At 44.5% G+C, this 23,850-nt stretch overlaps 1 long non-coding RNA gene across 1 annotated transcript in view; it reads right to left on the reverse strand.

Annotated features, from left to right (window-relative positions):
- Nucleotides 1-343: 343 nt before the first annotated feature.
- Nucleotides 344-23,850, reverse strand: part of LOC143961144 (uncharacterized) — a 77,994-nt gene continuing 54,487 nt past the window's right edge. Inside the window, exons 3-4 of the long non-coding RNA XR_013270421.1 lie at nucleotides 4,560-4,722; nucleotides 344-1,864 (exon numbers count right to left, since the gene is read on the reverse strand). This is a non-coding gene — a long non-coding RNA (uncharacterized LOC143961144). The remainder of the gene's footprint in view (nucleotides 1,865-4,559; nucleotides 4,723-23,850) is intronic.

Genomic DNA, 23,850 nt, shown 5'->3' on the forward strand with positions numbered 1-23,850 from the left:
TGTTCTATAGGCAAAGCAACCCCCCCCCCCCCCCTCCATCCTGTTGCTATAGATATGCATACAGTATACAATTATACTGTAGTACACCTGCTTAAATAGTTATGCAATTTTTTTTTAGCGATGTTATTATGTAATGGTACTTTTCTATTTTGTATTGTACAGTTTTATATTTGTACGGTTTATAATCTTAATAAAAATGATTGGAAAAGAATAGTTATGCAAATTTGTAGTTCTTCAGTAGCTAAATATTGGCATATTCCAACACTAGGCATTGATATGGAATTGCTTCTCATCTCTATTATATTATGTATCATTGTAACATCAGATAATTAGAAAACTACCCTCAGTTTTAACCAAAGTAGGCCGATAGGTTTATTTGCAGGACCATATCATTTTATATTGTTAACAAGAGATGTCTCAGGTTTTAAAAAAAATAAAAAGGTAGATTCACAAAATTGTTACTACCATGATTATCATGATTAACCATATGATTTCAAATTAAATATTTTGCCAGCACATTGATTCCTACATAATTCTACATCCTTCTTTTGGAGGTCTCTAAACCATTTACCATATTTATAAATTAGCTACATTCACCATATATATGTGCCCGATAATATTTATCACTTTCCACTGAACTGGGGGTAATCTAGTGATGTCCAATGACAAGAAACTGTTGCCCATAGCATTTAAACAACTTCCAACTGCCATTTCTGCAGTCCATTGTTTAAAGGTGAAAGACAGATTCTCCATGTTTGCTACAGGTTTTTCAATTAGGCTTCCTTTTGAAGTTGAGGAGTTCCTTGAACACTGTGCAATATTGGACTGATTTTGCACTTAATTGACCACCAAATCCAGGAGAAAATTTTCCAACAATCATCATGGCATGCAGCCACTTCTACACTGACCACTAATGTTAAAGGGCACCACAATGTTTACTGTTTCAATCTTTTTATTCAGTTTTCAAATAATAATAAAAAATGTCATAGAGTAACATAAGAGTCAGAATCGGTAAACAGGAGGATAACAGCAAAAACATAATTAAAGTTAGGATAAGAAGTTAGGACAGGAACCTATGGATAGTCCACCAATAGGTACCAGGAACTTCACAAAAGTGGTCAACCATGATGAGTCCTATATAGCGAAACATGTTTGGTTATATTCCAAAAAGAGGCCAAGCAACCAATGGGCCTTACATCAGTCAAACATTTATGCAATTGAAGAATAATTATGTGGGGGGAATTGTAACTAAATTATCTGACCTCGGTGTCAAATAAATTAGGCAAGGCACATTCATTTTTTGTTTATTTAAAACATTTTTCAAATTATTGATCACGTTAATATACCATGAGCTATAGGAACAATTTATTCTAGGAATTGGTCCCTGAGAAATTATTGCAAGGGTTCCTCAGTGGTCAAAAAGGCTTAGAAAGGCTGCTATAGACAATCAGTGAAATTTATAAAGGGTGCCCCAGTTGCTTTAAAGAATTCCATTGCACAAATATAGTGTGTGACAAATTCATGCATGCGATGGAAAAATGTACACAAATTTATCACTACTCTGACAGGGCTATCACAATCCTTACCATTTTACATTGTGCAACATAGTTGCCCCAAAATATAACATGTCTTGTTTAGCTCCACTTTTCTTGTTTAGGTTATGACAGCATTTCATTTTTGAAATCGTTACAGGCATGGCAACACAATACTAAAATGCTGTAAATAAAACCTAAATTAATTTGTTGCATGTGTGCGACATAGTTACTCCAAAATGGAATTGGTCTTGTTTCGCTCCATTTTTCTTGGTCTTGTTTAGCTCCACTTTTTTGGTTAATGATATGGTAGCAGCCTCAATACTAAAGTGCTGTAAAAAAAAAAAAAGTAAATTAATTTGCATGTTGCATGTGACGTAACTGTGTATGAAACTGTTGCAAACGGTGCATGAATTTGGTACAGTACATTCACCTGTGGCTATACCACCAGAAAAGTGTCAACTTATTGAATCACGGCCAATGTTCTTTTTTTTAAATAAATAATTTTTTTGCTTTTACAATAAACCATAGCACATTAAGTAAACAGAAACATTGTTATGACCATTGTTTAGCATTATTGAGTTGTAAAATTTAACATAATTTGACACCTACCATAACATAATAGGTATATCAATATCACATTAGTACAATAGGTAAAAATATTCTTGGGTAACCTGCATCAAATTATGTTCTGAATGACATTTATAATATAAAATAATTATGTAGCTGTCCTTGTCCTTTTATATGTGATATGTTCGAACAGGAGGTGGTTCTCTGGTAGCCCCCCAAGCCGAACGGCAAGTGCAACTGTGCTAAAAAAGAATTCAGCCTTGCTTCTTCCAGGTGGAGTATATTCAAGGATAGGGTTTCAGCCCTCGGTTATCACACTTTTATACATAAGCCTTATATTATATAAGAGTTCTTACTGGCAAACTTCCATTGGGAGATTGTGCTAGGAACAAGTAAAAAAAAATAAAAAAATACCGTGCTAAAATATAAAGCAGAACGCAGGCCACAAAACAGTAAATCATTTACTGTCTACAAGGCGGGCTGAAAGCTGAACAATGAGCGACTGCAGCCAAATTCAGGATGTAGAATCAACAGGAAAAAAAAAAACTGATACCAAAGACGTGACCACAGACTGGCTTGGTTTTTTGTGCCCAGTGCAATGTCATAGTTGTGAATAATTATTACTAATGGTTAGATAATATGTAAGCGTAGCTTATTTTAACATGAGAGTATTTTTTTTAAATTATTATTCATACTCTATTTATAATATTTTATCATGCCAAAATAGTACTATGGTATTACAATGTGACTTATTACTGTTGACCGTTCTCGAGGAGACAGCAAAGTGATTCAGCCGTGTTCCATCATACATTGCTGGCTTTTCCCCCTGGGTATTTATAAAGCTGAAATCTTTTTACCGCAGAAGGTAAAGTACGGTGGCTTTTGAAAATGGAATCAGTGTAATTTTGAAATGTGTTCAGAAAAAGGTAAAACTTAGAAAAAAAAAATGAAAACGAAATGGTAGAGAGTAAAAGGACCATATTACTAATACTCATGTATGCCTATTTAAAAGCAGTGTAATGATATCCCAGTGTTTTTTCTTTCACCTTTGATGAAAAAAGAGTTTATGTATAAAATGATAGAATATAGTGGAATCTCAAGTTGGTAATTTAAACTCCAGGCAGAGACATTTTAACAAAAAATAAATGATAAAAAATAAATTATAAAAAAAGAGTATATACCCCCAAGAGATAATATGTGACAAAAAAAAACATAAACAAAAACAATTGAAAGTGTATATAACCCCAACAAATAATGTGTGACATTTTGGGGTTGGTTTATTAACCTCCCTGGCGGTATGATTCAGTCTGGAATAAGGTGCTGAAAGCGGTACAATTATTTTGCATGGAAATCTGGCGTTTTATTTTGTAGTCCTGTAATTCTTAGGAATAACTCTCTTAAATCTGTTCAAACCAGAGTCTAGCAGACATCCCGGGTATGATAAAGTTTATAATATAATAAAGAATAATAAAAAATATTCAATAATGTAATCAAATCCTAAAACACTGAAAAAGGGACACTTTTTGGTTGCTATGGACAATCTCCAAATTCCAGGCAGAAAAAACAGTATTTATAATATAAAAGTGCATGCAGGGCACTGCACAGACCACTAGGGACAAAGGGGGTGTGTATTTTGTAATACAGCACTGTAATCTGTAAGATTACAGTGCTGTGTGTGTTTTGTGTACTTTTACTTTTTTGAATTTGCCGCCGTTCTCCGCTCCCGTGCGCCGTAACGTCGCAGGGAACGGAGCTCGGTGGCATTCGGCACTGTGAATCGAGCGCAGGACGGCTCGATCACACAGCGCGGCAGACATCGCTGGATCCAGGGGACAAGGTGAGTAACTCTCCCTGTGTCCTCCCCTGCATCGAGCGAAGCGATCCCGAGTCTGGCTCGGGGTTACCGCTCCTGTAATTAAAATCCCAACCCGAGCCAGACTCGGGATTACCGCTAGGGAGGTTAAAGGCAAGTAGACTGTGCACTTTGCAAAGTTGCATTCTGCAAATTATGTGCAATCAAAAATGCCGGTTGTTTATTTTTCTTACACGTGATTGGGTACTCTTCGCGAAGTGAGGCTTTACCTCATTTACTAAGCTCTGAAGCAATTGCACTTACTGAGGGCAACTGCACTTTGAAAACTGCACGGTCTATTTGTCTTTAGTAAATCAACCCCACAGTGTTATTTGCAGTTTACCTGTCCTTATATGTGAAGGCTGCATTTGTTTTTTCAGACAGTTTTTCCTTTCCTGATGTTTCTCCAGGGAAAGCACGTCCTGTACGTTCACTTGCTGCACTGTATATATGGAGGAGCAATGCCCTTAGCCAAAAGTGTTAAAGTCACCAAAGTTGTCACCCAAGTGAAGCATGGAAGTGTTAGAACTACAGAACACATGCACTTTATCACAGCAATGCATTCATTAAAAAATTGTTACAAGTATCTTACACAGCATAATTACCTGAACTTGTCTTTGTACCAACCTCTTGCACTCAGACTGGGAGAGGGAAGGGCAGCACAAGGTGCCAATCAAGGCTCTATTGCTTGTGGGAGGAACGACACAGGCATGCCCTCACTAGTTCACTGTTCCTCCTTCACTGTGTCTTGGACCATTGCTTCTGTCACTATTCAAAAAACAAAAATGCACTTTGCTTGTAGTTGAGCTGTATTGTCATAGCTAGCAAGGTGCTGTTATTGATGCAATAAGTTCACACATTGAGGTTAATTTAATAAAGGAAAATAAACTGTGCATTTTGCAAAGTGCAATTGCACTCTGCAAGTGCAGTTGCTCCAGAGCTTAGTCAATGAGAAAAAGCTCTGTTGAATTCTATCATCCCATCATATGCTAGCAAAAAGGCTGTTTTTTTAATTTTCCTTGCACGTGATTGGATATTCTTTGCAAAGTAAAGCTTTACCTCATTTACAAAACTCTGGAGCAACTGCACTTGCAGAGTGCAATTGCAATTTGCAAAGTGCACAGTCTATTTGCCTTTAGTAAATCAATACCATTCTGTTCCTTTTTGATACAATTTTCTCCCAAGAGACATTTAAACAGGTGCTAAGTGAAGTGTTTGGACAAGGACTAGGGCAAGGGAGTCATAACCCTTGAGGGAAGGGTGGTTTCCCTGGGGGGCTGAACTGGCTCTCAGCATCCATGTACTCATCTGATGGGTGTAACCCTACCTGAGCAACATTTGGATGTAAACTGCAGATAACAGTAACTTGGTCAGACAATGTTTACAGGAAAACAGGCTGCATGGCAACTAAAATATTGGTAATTTTTCAATTAATCAAATCACTTAGAGATTGAAGTGTAACTGAATTTCTGCTTTAGCTACCCCCACCCCCAGCACACCCTCCAGGTCATATGACTATATTTTCTATCCAGATATTGCATATAGGGTAGCATAGCCACTTGCAAAAATCTTCTGAGCCATGCCACACATGCGCTGTGCACTATCCATTCAATCCTGTGAAGAGTTTGTGCTCTGTGCTCCAAGGATGAGCTCGCCATAGGATTGAATAAGACTGTAGAGTGCAAGCATTGGTCTGCTTGGGAAAATTTTGACAAGTGGCAGTCGTTGATATCGTTCTAGAAAAATTAAGATTTTAACAAGCGGCAGTTGATGGTTTTATACTGGATAGATGAAGATTTTGACAACCAGCAGTTGATGATATCACACTGGATAGATGAGGATGTCAGGGAAATAGCCGCAGTTTTGTGAGACACGTTCGTGTTAACGCGCGTCGGCGCCTACACAAGCGCAAAGTAGTTTTTAGACGTACGACCGACGCGACGTCTAACCGGGCGGGCTTACGCGGTGATGCCACGAATACGCAACGTACCAGACGTAGGCGTACGATCGCTCCGACGCGCCCGCGGCGTGACCCGGCCAGTTCCCCTATTTAAACGTTCGCCTGACACTCCTGCATTGCTGGATTATCGTCAGCTCTCCTGAGAACCTGTACCTGTGCTTCCTGTTACCTGATCTTCTGTGCACCGACCCGGCTTGTCTGACCCGTTCCTGTTGTCTTCCTGGCTCCGACTCTTGGCTTGTACCTGACGTTCCAGATCTGCTTCCTGAACCCGACCTCGGCCTGTCTTGACCACTCTCTGGACTTCCGCTGCCTATTCTCGGACCTCCTAAGCACGGTTGCCCATCCAGGCTTGTCCATCTGCTACCTGGTCTCTACTATTGCTACCCGGCAACCCGTGCCACTGTGGGCACTACATCCCTGTGCCAACTTCAGGGTTGTGCTGCGCTCGGCCGCAAGGGGAGCCCTCTCAGCATTTCGGCCTCATCCTAGACTCTGACAGTATAATCCAGCCATGACAGAGGTCGACAGAGGTGACTCCCCATTGGAGGCCGTCCTACGAGAACTCACGGCCCTTGCTCCAGCTATTCAGGAGCTCCGAGAGAAACATCACCGGCTGGAGGAGCGCCTGCAACATCCGCCTGAACCACCCACCTGCTCTGGTCAAATTCCGGTGTCTACAATTTCAGCGGTCCTAGAACCACGAGTCCCAGTTCCAGAACACTTCTTCGGGGACCGGAGAAAATTCAGATCTTTCAGAAACTCATGTTTCCTCTACTTTTCCCTGCAACCTCAGACCTTTGCTTCAGAGACAACCAAGGTGGGATTCACCATCTCATTACTGAGGGACGATCCCCAGATGTGGGCCCATGGCCTGCTGGAACAATGCAGCCCTTGTGTGAATACCCTGGACCTGTTCTTTGAAGCCATGGCCCGCTTGTACGATGACCCTTTCCGGACAGCCACAGCCGAGGCAGCCTTGCATACTCTTCGCCAGGATGGGCGACCTGCAGAGGACTATTCAGTGGAGTTCCGTACCTGGAGCTCTGACTCTGGCTGGAATGAGGCGGCCCTCAAATTTCAATATCGTATGGGGTTGTCCGAAGCTCTTAAGGATGAGTTGGCCAGACTAAAGATCCCCACTACGCTCGAAGAACTCATCCAACTCGCCATCCAGCTTGACAGGCGTTTACGGGAACGTCAGCTAGAACGCTCTCAGACTGCGTGCTCCATCCAGGCCCCACCTCCAGCCTGCCCAGCAGTATCCCCCGTTCTGAGGGGCATTCCTCGTCCCGCTTTAACCTTTGAAAAGAGACTCCTCCGTCGTCAGGCACATCTCTGTTTTTACTGTGGGGGGTCAGGACATTTCATTAGCAACTGCCCTACAAGGCCGAGTAAGCCAGCTCCAAACACTCCTTCCCATCTTCAGGTAGCAATGACAGTTTCTGCCCACATCGCTCTTCCAGTTACGTTGATGGTGGCGGGCAGCAGGATCCCCCTACAAGCAATCATTGACTCCGGAGCCTGTAGTTGCTTCCTGGACCTAACCTTGGCCAGGAGTCTGGCTCTCCCACTGAATCGCAAGGAACAGAGACTGACCGTCCGTTTGGCCGATGGCTCTTTACCTAGTTCAGGTCTTGTCACCCAGGAAACTAGTCCCATCCTGACAATCACCGGTTCGGGTCACCAAGAATTCCTTAAATTCGACATTCTGAGCTCCCCGATGTTCCCTGTTATCCTAGGGATCCCTTGGCTACAAGCTCACAACCCCCAGATCAATTGGCTCACAAGGGCGGTTTCCTTCACATCGGCCTATTGCCAGCAGCACTGTCTGGACTCCACCCCTCACGAATTGCCCGGCTGTTTGACCGTGCAACCCGCTCCCGGTCCGGCTTCTCGCATACCAACAGTCTACCAGGAATTCAGAGACGTTTTTGATAAAAGGAGAGCCGATACCCTACCTCCGCACCGCCCCTATGACTGCCCCATTGAATTACTACCTGGGGCCCCCATTCCTTTTGGTCGGATATTCCCCCTTTCGGAGACGGAACTGGAGGCTCTACGACTGTACATTGACGAAAACCTGGCCAAGGGATTCATTCGTCCCTCTTCATCCCCTGCCGGAGCAGGTATCTTCTTTGTGGAGAAGAAGGATAAGACCCTAAGACCATGTGTGGACTATCGGGACTTAAATAATATTACCCTCAAAAACCGGTATCCTCTTCCGCTTATCCCTGAACTCCTTCAAAGATTCCGTACCTCTCGTGTCTTTACAAAACTTGACCTACGTGGGGCTTATAATCTTGTCCGTATCCGGGAAGGGGACGAATGGAAGACTGCGTTCAGAACAAGATTCGGTCACTTCGAATATCTGGTCATGCCCTTTGGGTTATGTAACGCCCCGGCAACCTTTCAACATTTTATCAATGATATTTTTCGGGAGTACCTTGACCACTTTGTTGTCGCCTACCTTGACGACATCCTGATTTTCTCACCCTCACTAGAGCTGCATAGAGTACATGTCAAGAAAGTACTACATATTCTTAGAACTCATGGGTTATATGCCAAAGCCGAAAAGTGTGACTTTGAAAAGGAATCTATCCATTTCTTGGGACTTATTATTTCCACAGGGGGAATCGCCATGGACCCGCAGAAGGTGAAATCCATTCTGGACTGGCCCTCTCCTGCTGACAAGAAGGGTGTACAGAGGTTTATTGGCTTCGCAAACTTTTATCGAAGGTTCATACGGGGCTTCTCCACCATCGTAGCTCCCATCACTGTGACTACTCGCCAGCACACCAAGTTTCACTGGTCCCCAGAAGCTCAGTCCGCTTTCGATCAGCTCAAGACCCTATTTACCTCCGCGCCCATCCTGCGACACCCAGATCCCGCCTTACCCTTCGTACTAGAAGTTGATGCCTCGGAGGTGGCCACCGGGGCGATCTTATCCCAACGCCAAGGTCCCAAAGCCTTACTGCACCCTGTAGCCTTCTTCTCTCGGAAGATGAGTCCCCCAGAGAAGAACTATGATGTAGGGGACCGGGAACTTCTAGCGATCAAGACCGCCCTTGAAGAATGGAGGTACCTCCTAGAGGGCGCCGCTCACCCCATTTTAATTTTCACAGATCATAAGAACCTGGAGTATCTCCGTACGGCCAGACGCCTAAGACCCCGACAGGCCCGGTGGGCCTTGTTCTTTTCAAGATTTCATTTCCATATTACCTACCGCCCAGGATCTAAAAACAGCAAAGCGGATGCCTTATCTAGAATGTTCCCCGACACTCCTGAGGGGGCCCCACCTAGTACAATTTTATCCTCCCAGAATTTCCTGTTAATACAACCAGACCTGAAATCTTCTATTGAACTGGCTACTAGACAGTGCACGGAGACCGAAGCTTCCACCCTGAGGAGTCAAGGAGGGCTTCTATGGCACCAGGACAAGGTTTTTGTTCCCCAGCAGGTCAGGCTACTAGTACTGAAGACCCTCCACGATCACCCACTTGCAGGCCATTTTGGAGTGCGGAAGACGACAGACCTTGTACGGCGGTCCCTATGGTGGCCTACCTTAAAGGCGGACTGTAAGGCATACGTAGATTCCTGCACCATCTGCCAGCGCAACAAAGGACCTAACACCAGATCCTGGGGTCTATTAAGACCGCTGCCAGTCCCGGAGAAACCATGGAAAGAAATTTCCATGGATTTTATTGTGGAACTACCGCCCTCTGAAGGATTTACGGCCATCTTGGTGGTCGTAGATCGCCTGTCCAAGATGGCACATTTCTTGCCGCTTAAAGGGACTCCCTCTGCCCTGGATACAGCAAAAACTTTTGTTAAAGAGGTTGTCCGGTTACACGGGGTACCTGATAGTATAGTATCTGACAGAGGGGTTCAATTCACCTCTAAATTTTGGAAGGAACTGTGCAAATTGCTTTCAATTAAGATTTGTCTATCATCTGCCTACCACCCACAGAGTAACGGACAAACCGAAAGAACTAATCAAACACTAGAGCAGTACCTGCGATGCTTCTGCTCCTTCTCCCAGGACGATTGGGCCTCCTTGCTACCTTGTGCGGAATTCGCCTATAATAACTCCGTGCACGCCTCCACCAACCAGTCACCCTTCTGGGCAAACTACGGATTCCACCCTTCATTCCTGCCTAACACCATCCCTGAATCATCCGTCCCGGCAGTTCAAGACCGAGTAAAATTTATTCACTCGAACTATCTAATACTCCAAAACACCATGAGAAGGGCCCAGGAGGAATATAAGAAGCAGTATGACAGAAGGAAGCGAGCCAACCCCATCTTTAAGACAGGGGATAAGGTGTGGCTTTCAGCAGCAAATCTCAGACTGCCTTGTCCTTCCCGGAAACTGGGACCTAAATTTCTGGGTCCTTTTGAAATCAAACGAGAGATTAATCCCGTAGCCTTTGAACTTGTTTTACCTGACTCGTTTAAGATCCATCCTATATTTCATGTCTCCCTCCTTAAACCTGTTACCTTTAGTCCATTTTCAGGAAGAGAAGAAATGCCTCCGCCTCCGGTTCAGGTTGGTGAAGAAACCGAATACGAAGTTGAGTCCATCCTCGACTGTCGTCGAAGAGGTAGGACCATTCAGTTTTTAATTAAATGGAAAGGGTATCCTGCTGAAGAGAACTCGTGGGAGCCTGCCGATCACGTACATGCTCCTGAACTTTTACGAAGGTTCCGCACCCGACACCCTGAAAAGTGGGCTCGGTTGGGCATCCGGAGGCTGCCCCTTGGGGGGGGGCACTGTCAGGGAAATAGCCGCAGTTTTGTGAGACACGTTCGTGTTAACGCGCGTCGGCGCCTACACAAGCGCAAAGTAGTTTTTAGACGTACGACCGACGCGACGTCTAACCGGGCGGGCTTACGCGGTGATGCCACGAATACGCAACGTACCAGACGTAGGCGTACGATCGCTCCGACGCGCCCGCGGCGTGACCCGGCCAGTTCCCCTATTTAAACGTTCGCCTGACACTCCTGCATTGCTGGATTATCGTCAGCTCTCCTGAGAACCTGTACCTGTGCTTCCTGTTACCTGATCTTCTGTGCACCGACCCGGCTTGTCTGACCCGTTCCTGTTGTCTTCCTGGCTCCGACTCTTGGCTTGTACCTGACGTTCCAGATCTGCTTCCTGAACCCGACCTCGGCCTGTCTTGACCACTCTCTGGACTTCCGCTGCCTATTCTCGGACCTCCTAAGCACGGTTGCCCATCCAGGCTTGTCCATCTGCTACCTGGTCTCTACTATTGCTACCCGGCAACCCGTGCCACTGTGGGCACTACATCCCTGTGCCAACTTCAGGGTTGTGCTGCGCTCGGCCGCAAGGGGAGCCCTCTCAGCATTTCGGCCTCATCCTAGACTCTGACAGAGGATTTTGATAAGCGGCAGTTGATGATATCATACTGGATAGAAAAAGATTTTGACAAGTGGCAGTTGATGATATCATACTGGATAGATGAAGATTTAGACAAGTGGCAGTTGATGATATCATACTGTATAGATGAAGATTTTGAAAAGCGGCAGTTGATGATATAATCTCCTGGATAGAAGAAGATTTAGACAAGTGCAAATTGATTATATCATACTGCATAGATGAGCATTTTGACAAGCAGCAGTTGATGATATCAAACTGGATAGATGAGAGTATAAAACTGGCAGGGGGGCAGGGGGGCTGGGGGAAGGAAATGCAATACAAGTATAACTGCGCCAAAGGTGTAAATGGGACCCAAAGACCCCTTTCACACTGTAGGCATTTTTCATGGCTAAAGGACTAAAAATAGAGCCTGTAAAGCTCCTGAAAAATGCCTCCCCTGCAGCCCCAGTTTGAAAGCCAGAGTGCTTTCACACTGGAACGGTGCTTTTCGGGCGCATTTAACCCTTTCTTCGGCCATTAGGGAGGGTTAAAAGTGCCCCGCTAGTGGCCGAAAAGCTAAAATGACTAATGCTGCCACGCTGTTAGTGTGAAAGGGCTCTAATAATCTTATTTTACAAAGGCAAATGGTTACTTTTGAGGAAATGTGCATCCAGTTCAATATTATAGAAAACAAGTCACAACTTGGCTTATGCAAGTATTGAAATTTTTCATTTATTTTAATTCTGCAAGTGTATGAAGGACATATATTATTCAGGATAAAGTTTTGCTTACATTGAGTCTAGTGCTTTAACTTTAGAGTAGGAGGAGTGGGGTCACCATACGTCTGACAGATCCTCCCCTGTGAAAGGCCTTACAACGTGTTTTAACAAGCATTGTCTCCCAGCTTCCGTTAGTGCCTAGCAACATCAAAAAACAGAGCCTTGAACTTCTTGATATTAGTATTAAAGTGGTTGCAAACCCTTACACTCCACTTTTACCTACAGGTAAGCCTATAATAAGGCTTACCTGTAGGTACTGGAAATATTTAGGAGATATTTACCATATACGCTTGCGCCGATGTCATCAGCACATGCGCACTGAAGAAAGGACACGATCATGCCATTTCTAAAGGGGCCGTGCCATGACCGTTGGCTCCCATGCACATGTGCGGGAGTGAGGTCATGCGACTCCGGCCAGTCACAGAGCCGGAGTCCACGGCCCCGGAAGGAAGAGGGTTGAAGATGGATGCAGCCACCAGTGGGGACTTCAGGGACACCACTGGCTTTGTTTGCAGGTAAGTGGTACATAATGGCCTAGTGTGCGAGGCATACTAGCCCATTATGCTTTTACTTCCTCTTTAAAGTGGAGTTCTGCTCATATGTTAGCAGTCTTCCTGGTATGGATAAACAAAGAGAAATGTAAGGAATGAAACAAATACCTTTCCTGGAGCAAATACTGTTCCAGACTCCCTTTAAATACTGCTCACATAGGCCTTTCTGTACAGTCAAAATAATAGGCCAATAGTAACGGTAAAGAGAATATGCTATATTCAGCAACTGTGGTCCGTCTTTGAGGTCCAAGGAGCTCTACAGAATTAGAATGGGAATACAGGCTCTTCCTATGCAGTGTAAGTGGTGGTTTATAAAGCTTTTTTTGCCCACAGGTTGGCTTCAAGCTACAAAGACTCTGAACTGCACCAGTTATCTTTTTATTTATTCACAAACATCGGGTGACCAGAGTAAAATTTGGGTTGAATTTCAGGACCAAGATTTATGTTGACCTTGTCCCATCTGGTGAACAACACAACTGGTGAAGTTATAGGTGTAAGTTTGATGTAAGCTTACTTGCTAGGACATTAACTTACATAGATGCAGCAGGTATGCCTTAAGCTGGCCAAATTATACAATTTTCTTATTCAATTTCCAATAGATTTGCCTTCAACTATGAAGTGCAAGGGCCTGCCTGATTGCATACAAATTGAAAGTGTTTAGGTTTGACCTCATATCATATGGTTTTGGTAACTTCAAAGCCAGGCTCACACTAGATGCGAATCAGGTCCGAATGGGTCAACTCCAGAGCTTTGTTAACTGGCTCCATTGAGAGCCTGGTTTGCTATAACCAATTTACACAAGCACTTGCATTTGCAAAATCAAGCACACCCTCCCCATGGTAATAACAGCCTAATTCAGTTGGCGCACTTATTTCCTCCTAGAAGCAAATCAGCAGATTTTATAGAATTGAACAATATCATTTTTTTTATATTTCCGGTAGGCATTACCAGAATGGTAATAATATTTAATGGATACTCTCCCCTGATCACTGTTATTTTTTTAGGCTTAGAAATGTGGCATCGGTTAAGTTTATTAACCTATAAATATAGGCATAATTTATTTTGGATTAAAATTTCAAATCCTTGGTAATTAAAAAAAATATATATATATATTTTACTGATTTTTTTTTCTCTTTTATTCCTGGTTGATGATCATAAGCAGATATGTATTCTAACATCTGAAAGCTTACAACATTTTAAAAAATATATAAATGTGGTTGCTGAGAAATAATAGAATTGAATTCGCGAAGCAGACCTTGCAGTAAGCTAACCTGCAAAACTGTTCTGTACTAAGCCTTGCTGAACCGAAGGTAATGGAATGTCTGGTGGACATTCCAAACAATTATTACCAAAAAAAAATAAAACATTTTTTGTTTAGCACACATTACAGTTTTTAATTATTTTTACAATATAATTTCTGAAAAGCATGGTAAATTAAAGAACTATTTTGGATTTTTTCAAAAAATTTTCTTTTTACAATGTTTTGATATTCTACGTTTGCAAAAAAACATGTAAGGTTTGTTGTCTTGTTCTTGGGCTTATTTGCAATAAACTATATTTAAATTAATTGTTCATTTTCAAACTAGTAAACTATATCTCAGAGATAAACCAGCAATCACAATCTCACAAGCGAGCATGATTTTGCAGCAAGGGAGGGTGAACATGGCTTGGTTTTGCAGGGTGCCCGGGGTTGGCACTGGCGTACGAGGCCCTCTGTGTCTTATTATTTTTTAGCACCAACTTGAACAGGGATTGCTCTCCTTTGTTATATGAGCCCAGGAAGAGTCATCCACTTTAACAAACTGCCCTGAAGCAATCTTCTAATTAAATAAAAATAAAATGCCATCATCAAACTGACGCCTAAATTGCACCAAAAATCAAGGGCAAAACACAGGTTCTTCTTAACGCCCCAAAAGCAGCATATACTCACCTTTATTTTGTTACCCCCATTGCTCTGTTCAGCCATTGGGAGCTAGGTAAGGAAGTCTTGTGTGAGCTCTGAGTCACTCTGGTTGGAGCTCACAAATCAATATGGACTCTATATACACCCAATGTGACATAGTTACATACACTATGTTACCAAAAGTATTGGGACGTCTTCCTTTGTACACACATGAAATTTAATGGCATCCCAGTCTTAGTCCGTAGGCTTTAATATATTAAGTTGGCCAACCGTTTAAAGCTATAACAGCTTCAACTCTTCTGGGAAGGCTGTCCACAAGGTTTAGGAGTGTGTCTATGGGAATGTTTGACCATTCTTCCAGAAGCACATTTGTGAGGTCAGGCACTGATGTTGGACAAGAAGGCCTGGCTCACAGTCTCCACTCTAATTCATCCCAAAGGTATTCTATCAGATTGAGGTCAAGTTCCTCCACCCCAGGTTGAGGTCAGGACTCTGTGCGGGCCAGTCAAGATCCCCCACCCCAAACTTGCTCATCCATGTCTTTATGGACCTTGCTTTGTGCACTGGTGGGCAGTCATATTGGAACAGGAAGGGGCCATCCCCAAACTGTTCCCACAAAGTTGGGAGCATGAAATTGTCCATAATGTCTTAATATGCTGACGCCTTAAGAGTTCCCTTCACTGGAACTAAGGGGCCAAACCCAACTATTAAAAAACAACCCTACACCATAATCCCCCCTCCACCAAATGATTTGGACCTGTGCACAAAGCAAGGTCCATAAAGACATGGATGAGCAAGTTTGGGGTGGAGGAACTTGACTGGCCTGGCCTTCTAGTCCATCATCAGTGCCTGCCCTCACAAATGCGCTTCTGGAAGAATGACCAAATATTCCCATAGACACACTCCTAAACCTTGTGGACAGCCTTCCCAGAAGAATTTAAGCTGTTATAGCTGCAAAGGGTGGGCCAACTCAATATTGAACCCTACGGACTAAGGCTGGGATGCCAATAAAGCACAAGTAAGTTAAGTTGCATCTGGATGGTGTGAATTTAACAAGTGACTGTCTGGACAGGCTGGGTCTATGGATGTACAGTGCCTTGCGAAAGTATTCGGCCCCCTTGAACTTTTCAACCTTTTGCCACATTTCAGGCTTCAAACATAAAGATATAACATTTTATTTTTTTGTGAAGAATCACCAACAAGTGGGACACAATTGTGAAGTGGAACGAAATCTATTGGATTTTTGAAACTTTTTTAATTAATAAAAAAAATGAAAAGTGGGGCGTGCAAAATTATTCGGCCCCTTTACTTTCAGTGCAGCAAACTCACTCCAGAAGTTCAGCGAGGATCTCTGAATGATCCAATGTTGTCCTAAATGACTGATGGTGATAAATAGAATCCACCTGTGTGTAATCAAGTCTCTGTATAAATGCACCTGCTCTGTGATAGTCTCAGGGTTCTTTTGAAAGCGCAGAGAGCATCATGAAGACCAAGGAACACACCAGGCAGGTCCGTAATACTGTTGTGGAGAAGTTTAAAGCCGGATTTGGATACAAAAACATTTCCCTGATGTTCATAGAACATAGGACAGAGGAGGGCAAGGAGGTTGCGGAAGGAGGAGGAGGAGGAGGAGGGGGTAGAGCTCACAGGTCTGGCATCATCACCACCAGCTGTATGGAGACGTGGGGGCACAACAAGTTGCATCCCCAAGCCCTGTCCTGCATCCTTTCAAATTGCAAGCAGTGTTACCCAGTGTGCTGTGAACAAAGTATATTGTCCCTGCTGGACCACGTGTCAGCAGTAAGGTGGATTTTACGGGTGACTGCCTTGCCCAACGATACCAGAACATTCCCTTCCACGTAATGACAGAGAGATGGAACGCCCTTACGTTAAAAGTAGTAGCGACTGGGAACCTGCCATTGTGGTACAGCACATTGTGCAAATTCACGGAAGGGGACAGAATCCACCAGGCTGAAAGGCAAAGTTGAAGAGCGTACAGCTTTGACAAGCTTGCATTCAGACGTTGGACATGTGAGTGGCAGGGACTGTATTTTTTATTCCGCTGCAGCAGATGAGGCAGAGAAATTTGCCAGCTACAGTCTACAGCTGGTGGTGTGCTGCTGGCAGATGTGCTGCTAGGACTTGGGACACTCTGTGCTATACCATCATACCTGTCAGTGGAGGCTGCTAAAAGGTAATGACTCAGTATCACAGGGGCAGACTGAAGTGGGTAAGGAGGAGGAGGAGGAGGAACAGATTAATGCCCCTTTTGTGTGGCTTTTAGGTGCTCTTGCCAAAGGATGAGTGATTGGACGTTAAATGCCTTGTTGAGCACGTTGTATCCAAATGGTTGGTATTTTTGCCACATTTGATGTGCCTGAGACACAATTTGCAGATAGCAACAGTGTGATCTGCTGCAGATGTGCTGAAAAAGCCTCAGACAGCTGAGCTTAGGGGAGTGGGTCTGGAGATAACAGCTACAGAATGTGATGGAATAGCTTAGCTGCTCTCTTCTCTTTCTTGATGTCGGTCTCCTTGGGGTTGTGCCACCTCACCTTCAGTTTCCTCCTCTGTTCTATCTGGCACCCAAGACGCATCAGTGACCTCATCATCATCATCATGATCTCCATCTCCTCCATTTTCATCATTACCACTGGAGACAACTTGGCAATGCGCTGAGGCTTGGGGAACATGAATGCCAATTTGTCTACCAGTGTTCCTTCCCCTCCCTAGGCTCATGTTCCTGTCATCCTCATCCTCAGAACCAACATCTGAATCCAGTAATGGCTGGGCATCATCACAGAGTGAGTGGCTGATGCTGTGGTTAAATAACTCAGCTGACTCCGCAATGGCTGAAGTTGGGGCTATGGCAGAAATAGATTTGGACAAGGAGGCAGATTTATCCAATCTGGCAACTGCAGGGGACTGCACACTTTTCTTTGCTTGCCTGACAGAGGATGCGGAGGATGAGAAAGGTTTAGTAAGCCAGTCCAACACCTCCTCTGCATGCTGTGGCTGGATAGCATGGGCAAACTCACTAAACAGAGGAAATGATGCCCTACCTGAGGACTGACCACCACTTCCACTTTTGCCTGTGGACACATTTGTTGCTGGCCCCCTTATGCCGCGTACACATGATCGGAATTCCGGCCAAAAAAAGAACGATGAGAGCTTTTCATCGGAAAATGCGACCGTGTGTATGCTCCATCGGAATTTAGCTGTCCGAATTTCCACCAGCCAAAAATTGTTAGCATGTTCTCAATTTTCCCAACGGAAGAACTTTCTATCGGTAATTCCGATCATGTGTATGCAATTCCGACACGCCAAAAATCACGCATGCTCAGGTTCAACTACGAGACAGAAGCTATTGGCTACTGGCTATTGAACTTCCTTTTTCTAGTCCCGTCGTACGTGTTGTACGTCACTGCGTTATAAACGTTCGGAATTTGATGTGACCGTGTGTAGGCAAGACAGCTTGAACTGAAAACCAGAGCAGAGCTTTTTCCGACGAGAATTCCGATCGTGTGTATGTGGCATTACAGTGCCACGGGTACGTCTGCCTCTCCTTGTTGTCCTCCCAGACATTATTGGAAGGGAGCGGGTGGTGCTTATAAGCAAATGTAAAGAAGAAGTTTAAATCTGTACATAGATGCGCTTTAATCAATGTAAAGAGGTGTTTGGTGCACTTTAATTTGATTGCTCATACTACACAGACACACTCCACGGATACACTATAATATACTGCAATATAATGCGCCAAACGTACAGTGACGCACAGAACTATATGGCGTTAAACTGACAGTAAAGCCCAGAAAACTATATGGCGTTAAACTGGCAGTAACGCACACAGAACGATATGGCGTTAAACTGGCAGTAACGCACACAAAACGATATGGCGTTAAACTGACAGTAATGCACACAGAACTATATGGTGTTAAACTGGCAGTAACGCACGCAAAACTATATGGCGTTAAACTGGCCTTGTCGCTGTCTCCGGTCACAATGACAAGCACGCGGCATGCGGCGACTTATATAGGGACATCACCGGACTATGTCCCTGCCCATTATGATGTCACAGTCCCAGAGGATGCTGGGACTATGACATCATAATGGGGGGGACATCATCCGGCGATGTCCCTATATAAGTCGCCGCACGCCGCGTGCCTGTCATTGTGACCAGAGACAGCGACGAGGCAACAGCTCAAGAAAAGTAGAAGAGAAGAACAGAAGGCGGCGGCGACAGAAGACTGGGCCACCGCTTGTAAAAGAGCTAGAAGGAGGCGCGGTGGCCCGGCAAGAAGAACCAAAGAGGGGGACAAGACCCCTGAAGAGGGGGACAAGACCCCCGAAGTCGGAAGAAGAGGGCGGCGGCGAAGAAGAAAGCCGGGCTCCTCCGCTAGTAAAAGAGCTAGCAGAAGATAGCGGAGGAGTCCGGCGAGAAGACCCCCGAAGACGGAAGAAGACCCCCGGAGCTGTGCAATAAACTATTTTAACCCTTGTGTGTTGTGTTCTTTTTAAAAAAATTTCACAGGTGAATGGGTAGGGGTACATTGTACCCCATACTCATTCACATAGGGTGGGGGGCCGGTATCTGGGGGCCCCCTTATTAAAGGGGGCTCACGGATTCCGATAAGCCCCCTGCCCGCAGACCCCGACAACTAATGGCCTGGGTTGTTGGGAAGAGGCCCTTGTCCTCATCAACATGGGGACAAGGTGCTTTGGGGTTGGGGGGCCGTGCGGCCCCCCTTTCCCCAAAGCACCCCCCATGTTGAGGGCACGCGGCCTGGTACGGCTCAGGAGGGGGGGCGCTTGCTCGTCCTCACCCCCTTTCCTGGCCGGCCGGGTAGCATGCTCGGATAAGGGTCTGATATGGACCTGGGTGGGACCCCCACACCTTTTTTTTGGCGTAGGAATTCCCCTTTAACTCCATACCAGGTGACGGACCAGCGACGCCCCCTTCGCTGGTCCCAGCTACCTGGAGCCACGCTCAAAATGAGCGGATTTTTCTCCGGGTGGGAAAAGTCCCTTCATTTCAAAAGTACGGCGGACTAGCACACACTCGGCCGTATTGTCCGCCGGACTAGCACACACACGGCCGTATTGTCCGCTGAAATGCGAGTCCGGCGGACAGATTGATGTGCAAAACTACTTTCTTAGTCCGCTGAACTTTTGGGTAAAAAAAAGTCTTGACTTGAGACCGCCGGACTTTTCCACCGGATTGTTTGATCGTGTGTACGTGGCTTTACACTATCCCTAGACTGACACTAAACTAATATTCTACACTGAAGCAAAATAGTACAGTATAGCACACTATCTAATAGCACTGAACAGAGCCCTGTTCTATCTCTCTCCATGCCGAAATCACACTGAAAATGGCTGCCATTAAAAGGATACTTTTATACTGTGGGATGGGAATGAGCCATGATTGGATAAAGTCATGATGACAGTGTCCAATCATGACAGTACTCTGTCCCCTGATTGGCTGAAGCTTTCACTGCTTCAGCCAATCAGGGCTTGCAATGCACTGTTCAGCGCCACAATACATTGTGGTTGGTTCGTGGGACCGAACGACCCGTTTGTTTGGCTGTTCACCGAATGCCCAAACAACGAAAGTTCGGCCCGAACTTATGTTTGGGTCGAACCAATCGCCCATCGGTAGTGATAGAAAACTAAAGGCAGCCAAGGCTCAATTACCGCATCCAACAATTGGACTTCTACTCCAGCAACCTTGCTCACCAACATGTGTATGAAGCTTTTCTGCCTGTTTTTTTTTTGTTTACCCATTAAAGCTGATTTATTAAATTAAATAGACCAAAAGGGTATGAATGGACTGTGTGCACGCTAGCCGATCCTACACTGATGTTCAGTGTATACTCTATGGCAGTGTTACCAATTTACTGATGGAGCACATTTTTTTTACTGACAACCTGAAAAATTACAGAACCTCTATTAGGAATGAAAACATCCGATATTTACATGATATGGAAACTCTGACAATACACACAACCTTTGTCTGCTTCACACTTCAAAAGTCAACACAGCATGACAAATGATCAGCCCAATAATTACTGACAAATCACACATTTTTACAAACTGTCCATAAATTTACTGACAGTTGGCAACCCATCTCTATGGTCCTTGTTTGCCATGCACATTAAACATTCAAATAATGTTGCTGCTATACAGTGCTAGGACAAGGTCATCTAGAGCCTAGGGCAAACATGTCAAACTTTGCCCCCCCCCAAGATGTATGAGCAGCATGTGTCAGCAACCCCCCCAACAAAAAACTGAGCACTAATCTGCATGCTCACCCCTTAAGCATAAATACCCCTTCCTCCCAGTACCAACCGCCCCCTGCTGAAATCCTCCCTCTCAGCACAAATCATTGCCCACCCCCAGTTCCAATGCCCCTCCCAAAAAAAAGAAGTCACTCATCCTAGCACAAATCCTGTACCCCTAAGATTTAGCCTCTTAGTACACATCTTCTCTCCCCCTCCCCACTCCAAATACCCTCCTCCCAGCACAAATTCCCTTCCTAGAACAAACCTTCATCCCCCTTCTCAACCTTCATCCCCCTAAATCACCACTCTTTGTACCCCCTGCCACCCCCCAAATCCCCACTTCCAACACAAATCCCCTGCCCCACAATCTATGTGGTGCCCCCTCACCTCAAATAATACCACAGTGCCCAGGGCAGCTTCCCCTCCTGCCCAACCCATTGTCCCAGTTCTGCTACTATGCTCCATGTTTCACTAGGGATCACCCCACATCTGCAAATTTTGTAAAAAGCCAAAATAAAACAATAATGTGGTCAGTTTACTAAGCAATGAAATGCACATACACTAAGCTAAATGACATTCAGTAAACTATGCTTTTCTATGCAAAATTCTACATCTGTATGAGTATTTACCATGAGATCGCCTACACTGTTTGGTCCTTAAACCTCTGCACACTTATGTTTCACCAATGTTTTTTTAGTGATTATGGTTTTGTAAAGGCTCCTCCATGCACCCTTGATGTGGGTGTATTCATGTATGGTACAGAATGAGCATAGAAAAATGCTAACAACACTTAGACCCAAAAAACTGAGAAAATCAAATATTTTGTTTTAGCCATGCTATGGCTTAGCTGGCATACGATCAGACGCTGGAGCATGCACTCTATGGTAAATCACTCTTGTTAGTAAATGCAGCCTGTGTATAGACGTTCACACACATTGGAGACAAGTGATAAATTCCAAGAGCATACAGTATGCGTTGCTCATCCATGTCATTAAGGCACTATCATTCATGCATATGCATTAGTGAATAAGGCCCATTGTCTGTAAGCTGTTAGGCAGGGGTCAGAACCAACTGCCAAGCTCCCCATTACAGCAGCCATGCAAAAAAGGAAATAGGTAGAGTGTGCCAAGCTGAGATTTGCTGTCAAGAAGATCTTCTACAGCAGAGCTGCCAGGCAGTTCTGCTCAAAGCCTGTTATCACTTCCCTATGTGACCTCTGTACTTGTTCATGTGATCAATAACGTCACATGATCAAGGGCAGTCTGTTGTGGAAGTTCATCTTACAGCTCCTCTTCGTGCACATTGTCACATTGTAATCATCACTATTGATGGGCAAAAAAGAAAAAAGAAAGAGGGGATAAGAAAATGTCTGGGCCTCCTTTGAAGCAAAGTCCAGTCACAGCTTTTACCCATTTCCCTTGTCCACTGAGACAGGGTTTATCTAAATTTCTGAATCTCTTGTTCACTAAGACAAGGTCTACCTAAATCCCTGATCCCTTGTCCACTAAGACAGGAGCTATTTAAATAGCTGATTCCTTGTCCATCTAAATTCCTGACTTCTTGTACAATGAGAAAGGGACTATTTAAATTGCTGATCTCCTTTCTGCTAAGACAGGGTCTATCTAAACCCCTGATCCCTTGTCTGCTGAGACAGAGTCTAGTTTTATTCCTGGATCTCTTGTCCACTAAGACAGGGTCCATCTAAACCCCTGATCCCTTGTCTGCTGAGACAGAGTTTAGTCATACACCTGGATCTCTTGTCTGCTAAGACAGGGTCTAGCCAAATCTCAGATCTCTTGTCCACTAAGACAGGGTCTATCTATATCCTTGATCTATTGTTCGCTGAGACAGGGTCTATCAAAATCCCTGACCCCATGTCCACTAAGACAGGGTCTATCTAAATCCCTGATCCCTTGTCCATTAAGACAGGGTGACAGTTCTATCTAAATCCCGTATCCCTTGTCCACTAAGCCCCTGTACACACGGTTGGAGATTCTGCCAACCAAATCCATCGGATTTTGTCCGTCAGATTTAGTCTGACGGATTGTGTCCGAAACTGTTGCATACACACGGTCGGACTAAGTTGTCGAAAAATCCGATCTTTCAGAACGTGATGACGTAATTTCGTTACGATGGGACTACATTCAGGCTAGTAGCCAATAACTTTGATGTAGGAATTTGATCTGAGCATGCGTGGCACTTGGTCCGATCAAAATTCTCTACACATGATCGGATTACGTCCGACCGGCCCAGTTGGTCGGGAAATATTTCCAACATGTTGGAAAATTTGGTCCGACGGAGATTCGGACGGAATCAGTCCGATGCATACCACACACAGTCGGATTATCTGACGACACGGTCCGATAAGACGCATTCCGACGGATTCTCCGACCGTGTGTACGCGGCATAAGACAGGGTCTATCTAAATCCCTAATCTCTTGTCCGCTGAGACAGGGTCTAGTCAAATTCCTGGTTTTCTTGTCCGCTAAGACAGGGTCTATCGAAATCCCTGATCCCTTGTCCACTAAGGCAGGAGCTATTTAAATTGCTGATTTCTTATCCACTAAGACAAGGTCTGTCTAAATCCCTGATCCCATATCCACTGACACAGGGTCTATTTAAATTTTCTGATCTCTTGTCCGCTGAGAGAGGGTCTATCTAAATCCCTGATCCCTTATCAGCTGAGACTGGGTGTAGTCATATTCTCAGATCTCTTGTCCACTAGGACAGGGTCTATGTAAATCCATGATGCCTTGTCCACTTAGAAAGGGTCTATTTAAATAGATGATCTCTTTTAATCTCTGCTAATACAGGGTCTATCTACATTTTCGGATCTCTTGTCTACTGAGCACAGAGCAGGGTCTAAATCCCTGATCTTGAGACTTGATCGCTAAGACAAGGTCTGTCTGAATGAAAACAATAGATTCTCTGCAGTTGCTAGAGATATTAAACACCTGCAGGTAGCCCAAGACCTTCTGCCTTGGCTTTAGTCCCATGAGAGAACTTGGGAGCAATTCCTTTTTTTTTTCTACATAACAGTCA

The sequence above is a fragment of the Lithobates pipiens genome, unplaced genomic scaffold (genome assembly GCF_037356315.1).
Source record: "Lithobates pipiens isolate NorthernLeopardFrog02 unplaced genomic scaffold, aLitPip1_a1.2 Scaffold_8, whole genome shotgun sequence".
NCBI lineage: Eukaryota > Metazoa > Chordata > Amphibia > Anura > Ranidae > Lithobates > Lithobates pipiens.